Raw genomic sequence first — 10,552 nt, 5'->3', positions numbered from 1 at the left:
AGCTAAAGTTGAATTCCTTAATTTTTGAGAGGGAGTCCTACTGGCACACCATAGCATCTACTCTAAATTATACATTTTAGAATGAGTTTGTAAATTTCTGCTGACTCTAATTTGGATTGTGTTGTGTCTATGGATAAATTTAGGGAGAATCGATACATTAACAATGTTGAATCTCCATCCATTCATGTGTTGAACCTCTCTTCCTCTTTAGGTTTTTAATTTCTGTTGGTGGTACTTTGTAGTTTTCTAATACAAGCTTCAAATACATTTGGATCCATTTGTCTCAAGTAGTTGATGTAGTTTTGATTCTATGTTTAAACTATCATTCAAAAACATTTGTTGCTGGCTCAGCGCCCATAGCACAATGGTTACGGCACTGGCCACATACACCAAGGCTGGTGGGTTCAATCCCAGCCCAGGCCAGCTAAACAACAATGACAATTGCAACAAAAAAATAGCCGGGCGTTGTGGCGGGCGCCTGTAGTCCCAGCTACTTGGGAGGCTGAGGCAAGAAAAGCCCTTAAGCCCAAGAGTTTGAGATTGCTGTGAGCTGTGATGTCACAGCACTCTACCAAGGGTGACAAAGTGAGACTCTGTTTCAAAAAAAAAAAAAAATTGTTGATAGTACGTAGAAGCATAATTACTGATTTTTGTGTACTGGTTTTATATTCTGAAGCTTTGTTTAACTCATTTATTAACCATAGTAGGCTTTTTGGTAAATGTCTTAGGATATTCTATGTCTATGATCATATTAACTATGAATAAAGACAGTTGTATTTGTACACTTGATCTTAGCCAAAAGCCTGAGAAGGGATAAGACAATTTTATTTCATTGTTGCCAATCTGTGTGCGTTTTATTTCCTTTTATTGCCATATTGCAGTAGCTAGCACTGGAGAACAATGTGGGATAGGAGTGCTGAGATCAGGCATCCTTCCTTTCTTCCTGGTGTATTTGAACAGCATTCAACCTTCACTAAATGTGATGTTAGTAAATTACAGTAGATCAATTAAAATTCCAGAGCAGCAGCATGAAAAGTATGGATTGAGGGTGAATTGCTTAGTTAAACTCACATACAGTACTCAGGTATTTTAACTACATCCATACTGACACAGCACAAATTGTAAATAATTGTCTAAGTCCTAGCTTTGAAAGAGAGAGTGCTTCATAATCTTATGGAAATTTTCTCTAAAATGAGGAAGGAATAATGAATTCTGTGGCATACAGTGAAAGCATGGAGTCCTGTAAAAAATAACTGTGTAGAGGAAAATTAAGTTTTCCTATCAGACGGTCATCACTTATGCTCACTAATATTCATGCCAAGAGGTTCATGTTCAAAATGGGCTTCTTCAAACAAGCTTAAAAGTTTTTTGACTGGCTCTGTTTGGAGGGGATGTTGACATTTTAATATGGAATTCATAAACAGCCTATATTTAAATAATTCCCCAAAGCCAGGCTAATGCAAGAAAAGAGCATGAAGACCTTCCTGGAGTCATTCCTTTGTCCCCTCCTCTCCCTCTGCCCCCTGTTTACATAGGAGCTCAGCTTCCTCTGAAAGTCTCCTTCAGTGGTTCCTGGAGCTTTTCAGGATGATTTGCCGTTAACAAGGCTGTGCATACTGCAGTGCCCCTGCTGGTCTCTTAGTCCTGCTCCTGCAGGGGCCGCCCTGCCTGAACAGGTCAGTCTGCAGCGTGTATGTCTGCTAATGTTGCTGAAGAAAGAACAGTCCTTTAGGTGCCTCACTCTGCAAGAACTTTGTCAGTTACATCCTAAAGCTACGGTCCTCAATTCCCCAGCTACAGACTGGTGCTGGTCTTGTCCTTAGCCTGTTAGGAAACGGACCACACTGCAGGAGGTGAGTGGTGAGTGAGCAAAGCTTCATCTGTGTTTACAGCTGCTCCCATCACTCGCATCCCTGCCTGAGCTCCGCCTCCTGTCAGATCAGGGCAGCATTAGATTCTCATAGGAGCATGAAGCCTACCACAAGCTGTGTGTGTGAGGGATCAAGGTTGCACACTCCATAAGAGAATCTAATGCCTGATGATCTGAGGGGAGCTGAGGTGGTGATGCTAGCTGCAGGAAATAAGGGCAGGGCTCCCACGGACTGCATTGTGGTGAGTTGTAGAATTACTTCATTATACAGGGTGGACATAAAGTTCATGTGCAATTAAAATAGTTTAACATAGTAAATTACACGTGAACTTTATGTCCCCCCATGTAGTACAATGCAATAATAATAGAAATAAAGTGCACACAAAGTGATGACTATGTTAATCAGTTTGACTTAAACATTCCACTTAGAATATCAAATCATCACATTGTACCCCATAAATGTATGTGGTTATGATTTTAATTAAAAATTAATTTTAAAAAATGTAGTAGAAATGTGGAAAACAAAACAAACAAAAAAAGAAATAAAGTGACAGTAAATATAATGCCCTTGACTCATCCCCACCCCCCACCTCTGGTCCATGGAAAAAATTGTCTTCCATGAAACCAGTAACCTGGTGCCAAAAATGTTGGGGAACACTGCCCAAAAACATCCACAGTCACGATCAGACTCTGACATTGTCTTCCATGAAGTCAGCCGTCACCTGTCACCATCACCCTTCCCTCCACAGGTGTCAGATGGGGGTCCAGGGGGAAATTCCCTGTCTTCTCTTCACCATTTCTCTGAGCTTCTCCAACCACTCAGATCCTAAATAAAAAGACTCAGATGTTTTCTTCCTATAGTCAAAGCATCATAACCTATGCCTATGCATAGTAAACTACTAATATTAATCCATGCCAATGGACACCTGCCGTTGTTGTCCATAAAGCCATTTACAAATGAACAAATTTGGCCTCTGCTGGAAACCTGCAGAACCCAGCCATGCTCCATGGGCGAGAGCCAGGCAGTTGGATGTTTCTATTTGCAAAATCCATCCAACATTCATTTACTGAAGGCTCATGGAGTGTTGCTGTGGGGGAACATTGAAAGGGATAGAGATAAAAGCAAAAATGTAATCTTCTTAATATCTTCTATTAATATGTGGAATAGCTTCTCCTTTACAAGATCTGTTTTATCATTTATTTTTTCAAATCAATTAAAATACAGCTCATTATTTTCCAGGCACAAATATTTGCACACTAGATTTAAGCACACAAGTATTCGGTGCCTGGCCATTAGCTGTGGATATTGGATTGCAAATGGAGCAGAGCTGATTGCAACATTATATGCAAACGAGGAGCACCGAGGCTAATCACTCATCCAAGTTTCCAGACAGTCAGTCAAAAATTTAGCCCTCTCTAAAAACTCGAAACTGTACATTCAAAGGTCTACTACTTGTGGATGTTACTACTTGTGGTTAGTTACTTTAATCACCAAAGCCAAAAATGATACTTAGATGATGATTGAGTGAACTAGTTGCTGTAAATATCACATGATCATTCTCTTCGTGTTCCTGAGGCCTTTACTCTCAAGTCAAATATTTTCTTGTATATCATTTTGACTAAATTGGAACAACAAAATCTGAAACAAAAACACCATCCTCGTTATTTAATCATTTAAAAAATTAACACAATAGTTATTACTTTTATAGTTTATAACAGCCAGGAGATAATACCTCCTTCTAAAAAGAGAGATTTTCATTTGTAAGATAATTTTCTGAAACCCTTTTCTCATTTATCAAAGTGGAAGCTGTGGTGCATATTACAGGGGTATTTGCGAAACTTGGTAAATGTAGAATATAAATGTTTTGGCACAGTAACTGAGATAACGCCGGAAAGGCTATGTTAACCACTGTGATAAAAATGTGTCAAATGGTTCATGAAGTGAGTGTATGATGCCCCATAATCATATCATTGTATACAGTTATGATTTAATAAAAAAATTAAAAAAAAAAAAAAGAGAAAGCAGTTCAAAATGTAAAAAAAATTTTTTTAACTTTGCATTAACTACAAAATATAATGACCTCATCTGGCTCGGAACATATATAAACGTACATACATATATTTCATTCTGTCATGAAATTTTGGCAGCTATATAGACATGAAAGGTTTAATTCAGCATTTCTTTGTTGCCCCGATTAGAGGTTTTGTCTCTATTCCTACAAGCTGCCACTGCATGAGTCATATCAGAAACTACGAGAAGTCAACATCCTGAAATAACTTGGTTTGGTTAATGGTGGGGTGGAAAGGTATCTCACAGAATGAAAGATTTTTATTAACTCCGAAGAAAATAAAATCATCATCAGGCTAGAGGTTTTTAATGGAGCTTGGGAAGGATAACTTCCCCAGCTTGGTTGTGGCTGTTTACATGCTAAGAAAAACGGCCCAGATCAGATGGTAGTGCCCTGCTCATTTCCTGCCTTTGCTGTCACCAGCATTTCAGTCCCAATTTCATATCCACGGATTGGTTTCATATCCTCTGCCCTCTTCTCTTCCTGTTAAAATTGGAGCCATTTTTCAAGGTCTAGCTCCGGATTTTCCTGAAGCTTTGTCTGTTCCTCTTGGTTTGATGTAATCTCTTCCTTCCTCTCACCTCCTAACTGCCTTTCTAATTTGTACCAGTCATTTGATTCTTAATGATACGCTACTTTATATTGTTCATTGCTTTTTCAAATGTACTTGTTTTATCCCCTTAGCTAAATTAAAAAGTCTTTTAGAACAGGACCTGTTTTTTTTTTTTTTGCCTATATGGCTCTATAACTATAGAGGGGGAGCTATTAGGTGTCAGTGACCTTGAACAACAGGCCGGGATCTTTTTACTCAAGGTGGCCTGGCTTTATTAGGATGTAACATGCATCCATGCGGTCTATTTTAAGTTATGGCATCATCGACAGGGCCCCACAGTTAGACAAACCTATGTTCAAATTCTAGATGTACTACTTATGAACGTGACTTTGGGTCAATTTCTTAAAACATCAATTTGCTCATCTGGAAATAAAAGGAATAATAAAATTGTTGTGAGGGTGAAATTAGATTATGCCTAGCAAGTATGTGGTATGGTTTCTGGCTCATAATTAGCTCTAAATAGTGGCAACCTTATTGCCCTTGATTTGAAGCACAGTGAATGCCCGGTGGCTCTGGTCAGTGGGGAAGGAGGATTGTTTGGGGAATGCGGAGTGGTGGCCCCCGTCAGCCAGCAATCACCATCAGGGGTCAAACACAGTGGGGGTGAGCTCACACTTAACATGTGCCAGCATAGGAGAGAGGCCAAGTGTAAACAAAAATTCTGTAAATGTCTTAACACAAAAACTAAGAAAATGCCAGGAAGGCTATGTTAATCAGTGTGATGAAAATGCGTCAAACGGTCTATAAAACCAGGTTATGGTGTCCCATGATCGCATTAATGTACACAGCTATGATTTAATAAAAAAAAAAAAAAAAAGAACTCTGCCAGCAGGGGTCTCTAGCAGTAACACTACCAGAAGTTAGGCATCTGGCGAAGCTAGATGGGGTCATTTTGGTTTAGATGAAAACATTGGACAGCATCTGAGATTTCTAAGAATGGGACCAGTTTTACTGAAAGGGCAAACCTAGGGAATAGATAGCAAGTCAAGCAGACAAGAGTTTAATGTTTTGTTTGTGTAACGTTAATGCTTTTTCTTCCCGCAATTGCCCAAAGTCCCTCTTCCTCATGTTGGGGCTCAGAAACAGATATCCCAAAATATGGGACTTTGATATGCTGAATTGAATAAGGCGTCCCCCACCCCTGCCGATCCTCTGCCTCTCCCAAAGCACAGGATGAAGTTGTTCTCTGAAGTCCCCTTATCTGCCTAAATCTCAACCTGCCAAAGGAAAAAACAGCTGGCTGTGGTCCCTACTCTGAGTTTTCAGTAACTGAACTCACCTTGCAGGATGAGAGAGGGAAGTCTGAGCGCACCTGGACAGACTTTAGCCTCAAACCACTACCTGCTGTGTGGGCCCAGCAGATTTCATCCCAGGCTGCTGAATGTTCTTCAAACCCATTGAATCCCCCTAAAAATTATTTACTACCCCCTTAAAGTCACCCACACTTCCCATCTCCCGTTTCGCTGTTGAGAGGAGTGTAGAAGCATCTGTACCTCGCTGTGTGGTGGGGTAATCGTCCTGTGACCCCCCTTCCCCGTGCATGCTAATAGACATTTGTACGCCTTTTCTCCTATTAATCCGCCTTTCATCAGTTGCCTTTCCGGCAGAGCTTCAGAGGGCAGATGGGAAGTTTTCCCTTGGTCCCTACACTCCTCTCATTTGTAGAGACCTCTGTCCCTGGTCACCTTCCCCATTGCCACCCTCTTACCACTCCAAGGCAGGGGGGCTTCCGTTCCTGCAGGTGCCCCAGAGTCACTCCTCCCAAGCTCAGCAGTGACTTCCCCGTTTCTGACTCTGTGGACTCGTCCTTATTTGATCTTTCAAATGACATTCAAGTCTGTTGATTCCTCTCTTATTCCGGAGCTTTTCCTGCGCTGGCTGCTGTCAGACCAGTCATATTCTCTTGGTATTTCCTTTCACTTTCTCTGACTTACTGTGTCTCAGGTTCCTCTTTCTCCCATCCTTTCATTATTGGTATTCCTCTAACTTCTCACTTTCTGATAACTTTCCGTTCTGTCTTGTATTGATCTCTCTGGCCCTTTGAGGAGTGCTCAGGAGTTTAATAACCACATTTACATGAATGGCTTCAAAACTTCCAGTGTCAGTCCAGATCTTTTTTCTGAGCTCTGACCTATAGGGCTAACTAAATACTAGACTTTCCAAACATTCTTAAAATAGAATGTTCTTCTCTCATGTTCCTTTTCTCAGGGAATGACCTAACTACCCACTTTGTTTTTATTCAAGAAAAGTGGGTTCACGCTCTCTTCACCGTCTCATTTTCTATATCCAATTGATTGCCAAATTCCAACTCAAACTTCCTGCACCAGTGTTCTTCTGGGTAGATAGGTCTTGTTTCATATTCTATCTGCAAACACAGACTAGAGCGCTTACTTAAAAACTGCTCCCGGCGGCGCCTGTGGCTCAGTGAGCAGGGCGCCGGCCCCATATGCTGAGGGTGGCAGGTTCAAACCCAGCCCCAGCCAAACTGCAACAAAAAAATAGCCGGGCGTTGTGGCGAGCGCCTGTAGTCCCAGCTGCTCGGGAGGCTGAGGCAGGAGAATCACGTAAGCCCAAGAGTTAGAGGTTGCTGTGAGCCATGTGACACCACGGCACGCTACCCGAGGGCGGTACAGTGAGACTCTGTCTCTACAAAAAAAAACAAAACTGCTCCCTTGGTTTTCTCTCCATCCACCTGTTACTTCATAGCTTAATCAGTTTTGCCACGTGTTTGCATTCCAAAAAATCTATCCACAGAAAAAAGCTTTAGTTTTTTGAAACTACAGAATTAGAGTTCTAATTGTTTTACTATGTTAGGCCAAATATAGTGTTTTTTTAATCGTCGTAAATATTATCCACAATGAACTGGGGTTAATTTACTTTATATGAATGAGTGTGCATGTTGATTATAATCTCAGCATCAATGCAGTGTCATTTCTTGGCCTTTTGGCTAAGATCAGGTGCAGTATCTAATATCTACTATTATATTTGTAGTAATACCACATGCAATAATGCTCACAATACACATTATGCTTATTAAAATAGTAATTGTATGTCATTTAGAAAGTCAAATGGTGATACAAAATTACAATAAAAATGCTTCCCAACTTGACTCCTTCCAAACCTGACTTTTTTTTCACTTTCCAGTCCTTTTAGTTGTACTTTCAACACATCCAGGATGTCTGACTGTGTTGCCTTTACATTTCTAAATAAAATGCTTCTACTGTGACTTCTTGATTTTAAAATGTAGGTTTTATTTATTAACTTCTTGTTTTGAGGGTTTTTCTTTCTTACACAACCCCCCGTACTGGCTTCTCCACCCTCCTATGCATTTATATCATAATTTCCATTTATGTTCAGGAATTTTAAAATTACGTTATATTTAAAAATATACTACAGCTATATTTACATAGTTATAGCTGAGCCCGGTAGTGTACTATATGTATTATAGTACACTATAATTAGTGTACTATATTATTTCTTTTGACTATATTATAGCTTTTGTTTTTCCTGGAGTTAAAATTAACCTTACTTTAATGTGCTTCCCTAAATTTCTTTTTACTTATTACTAAATCAGTCATATGCTTTGTATAAGCACTATAGAAATGTTCTCCATGTGGTTCGTTTTTTTTCTTCTTGAAAAATCCCTCCTGGAAACTTCCCCACTTCCACTCTAATCTTTGCTGGTTACATTGTAAGCCTGCTTCACAGCTATTGATGAGGTCACTTATTTTTACTATTTTTTTTTTTATTTGTAGAGACAGAGTCTCATTTTATCACCCTTGGTAGAGTGCCATGGCATCACAGCTCACAGCAACCTCCAAATCCTGGACTTAGGCAATTCTTTTGCCCTAGCCTCCTGAGTAGCTGGGACCACAGGTGCCTGCCACAACGCCCAGCTATTTTTTGTTGCAGTTTTTCCAGGGCTGGGTTTGAACACGCCACCCTCAGTATATGGGGCCAGCACCCTACCCCTGAGCCATAGGCGCCGCCCCACTTATTTTCACTTTTTCTGGAAATTTCCTTTACCTTTTTCTTTGGAGGACTACTGGATTTCTTGAGTACTGTTTCTTAGGGGAGCACAGCTCATTTAGGGGAGCACATTCTTCAATAACTTCCAGAGAAAGGTGTTAGTGGAAATAACATTTGGGGGGGCCTTGAACATCTGGGACTTCAGTGTATTACATCGTCACATTTTATTAACAGTACTGCTGGGTATTGAATTTTAAATGAAAAAAAATTCTCACTGAAATTTTAAGCCACTCTTTTAGTATTTTCCATTTCCAGTGTTGCTATTGAGAGGTTTAATGCTTCTTGGGTTCCTAATTTTTACATATAATTGTTTTTCTTTCTGAAGCTTTTAGAATCTTTCTCCTTAATAAATCTCGCAATGCTGCGCTATGGCTTAGGTCTTTCTTAATTATTTTTCTGGGCCCTCCTCGGGCTTTTTATATCTGGAAACTCACACTCTTCATTTTGGAACATACTCCTGTATTATTTCATCCAATGTTTTCTCCTTTGTTTTCTTCTCTTGATCTTTTCATTCTATTTTCTGGGTAATTTTCTCAAATTTATCTTTCAGCATGTCTATTACAGTTTTATTGTGCTATTATAGTTTTAATTTCAAAGGCCTTTTTATTATTCATGCACTCATTCACCAGCATTTATTGAATAATTATGAAATGCCAAGAACTATTATATGTGTTAGAGAAAGACACAAATCCCGGCCCTTGAGAATCATCGTGTAGTGAGTGAAGGTAGATGGGAGATTGAAAATACCAACCGGGGGTGATATGTAAAAGGAAGAGTTGGGGTAGGCCTCTCAAGAATGTTTGATGATGCTTCGTTGCTCATCATATTTATAAATTTATAAGTGAGACATGAAAAGCAAATTAGAAGTACTACGTATATGTGTGCATGGTGAGTTGGGCTATTTTGTGCCATGGAGTAAGTGGCCATCTGAGCTATTTCTTTGGATGCTTTCTCCAGCTTTCTTCTGTCTGAAACATAGGGACCTGACTGCCAGCTCTTGGGCCAAGTCAGTATGTGGATTATCACTTAGGTACCTTGTTTCTGGCAGGGACTCCACTTCCACCCTTGACCTACTAATCCAGAGTCCACAGCCTCTCCAACTCTCTCTCTCCTGAGACTGGGTCTCCTGTTTTCTTCCAGAATAGGAAAGGAGCAGCCCTGTGGGTTTGAGAAAGAGATATAGGTGTGTAACTTATTTTTATACTTACAATGATTTTTAACCAGTCCTCTAATTATCAGCTTCAACCACTGCACATCCTATTATTATTATTTTTTTGTGACCAGCTTCCTTTACTTAGTCTAATGTTGTAGTATGTATTAGTATTTTATTACTTTTTTTTAATAAATCATAAATGCATAGATCATGTATACATTAATGCATGTATGGGGTACAATGTGTTGATTTCATATAGAATTAGGAGTGTTTACATCACACTGGTTAAATCCAACAAGTACCCTTGCATTATGCACCATAGGTGTGATCCCACCATTCACCCTCCCTTGATCTGACCTTTCCCCTCCCCTCCTATCCCCCCTCCTCCCTCCTTAATCCTGGGCCATAGTTGTGATCTATTCTTCATATGAAAGTGTGAGTGATTGTAAATTTGATTCATAATAGTACTGAGTACATTGGACATTTTTTCTTCCATTCTTGAGATACTTTACTAAGTAGGATATGTTCCAGCTCCATCCATGTAAACATGAAAGAGGTAAAGTCTCCATCCTTTTTTAAGGCTGCATAATATTCCATGGTGTACATGTACTACAATTTATTAATCCATTCATGGGTCGATGGGCACTTGGCCTTCTTCCGTGACTTGGCTATTATGAATTGAGCTGCAATGAACAATCAGTGCAAATATCTTTGTTATAAAGCGATTTTTGGTCTTTTGGATATACACCTAGTACAGGAATCGCAGGATCAAAAGGCAACTCCTATCTATCTTAAGAGTTAAAATTACCTGGTGGCCC

The sequence above is a fragment of the Nycticebus coucang genome, chromosome 24 (genome assembly GCF_027406575.1).
Source record: "Nycticebus coucang isolate mNycCou1 chromosome 24, mNycCou1.pri, whole genome shotgun sequence".
Lineage (NCBI taxonomy): Eukaryota > Metazoa > Chordata > Mammalia > Primates > Lorisidae > Nycticebus > Nycticebus coucang.
The sequence above is the reverse complement of the archived record's forward strand: the minus strand, read 5'-3'. Positions refer to the sequence as shown.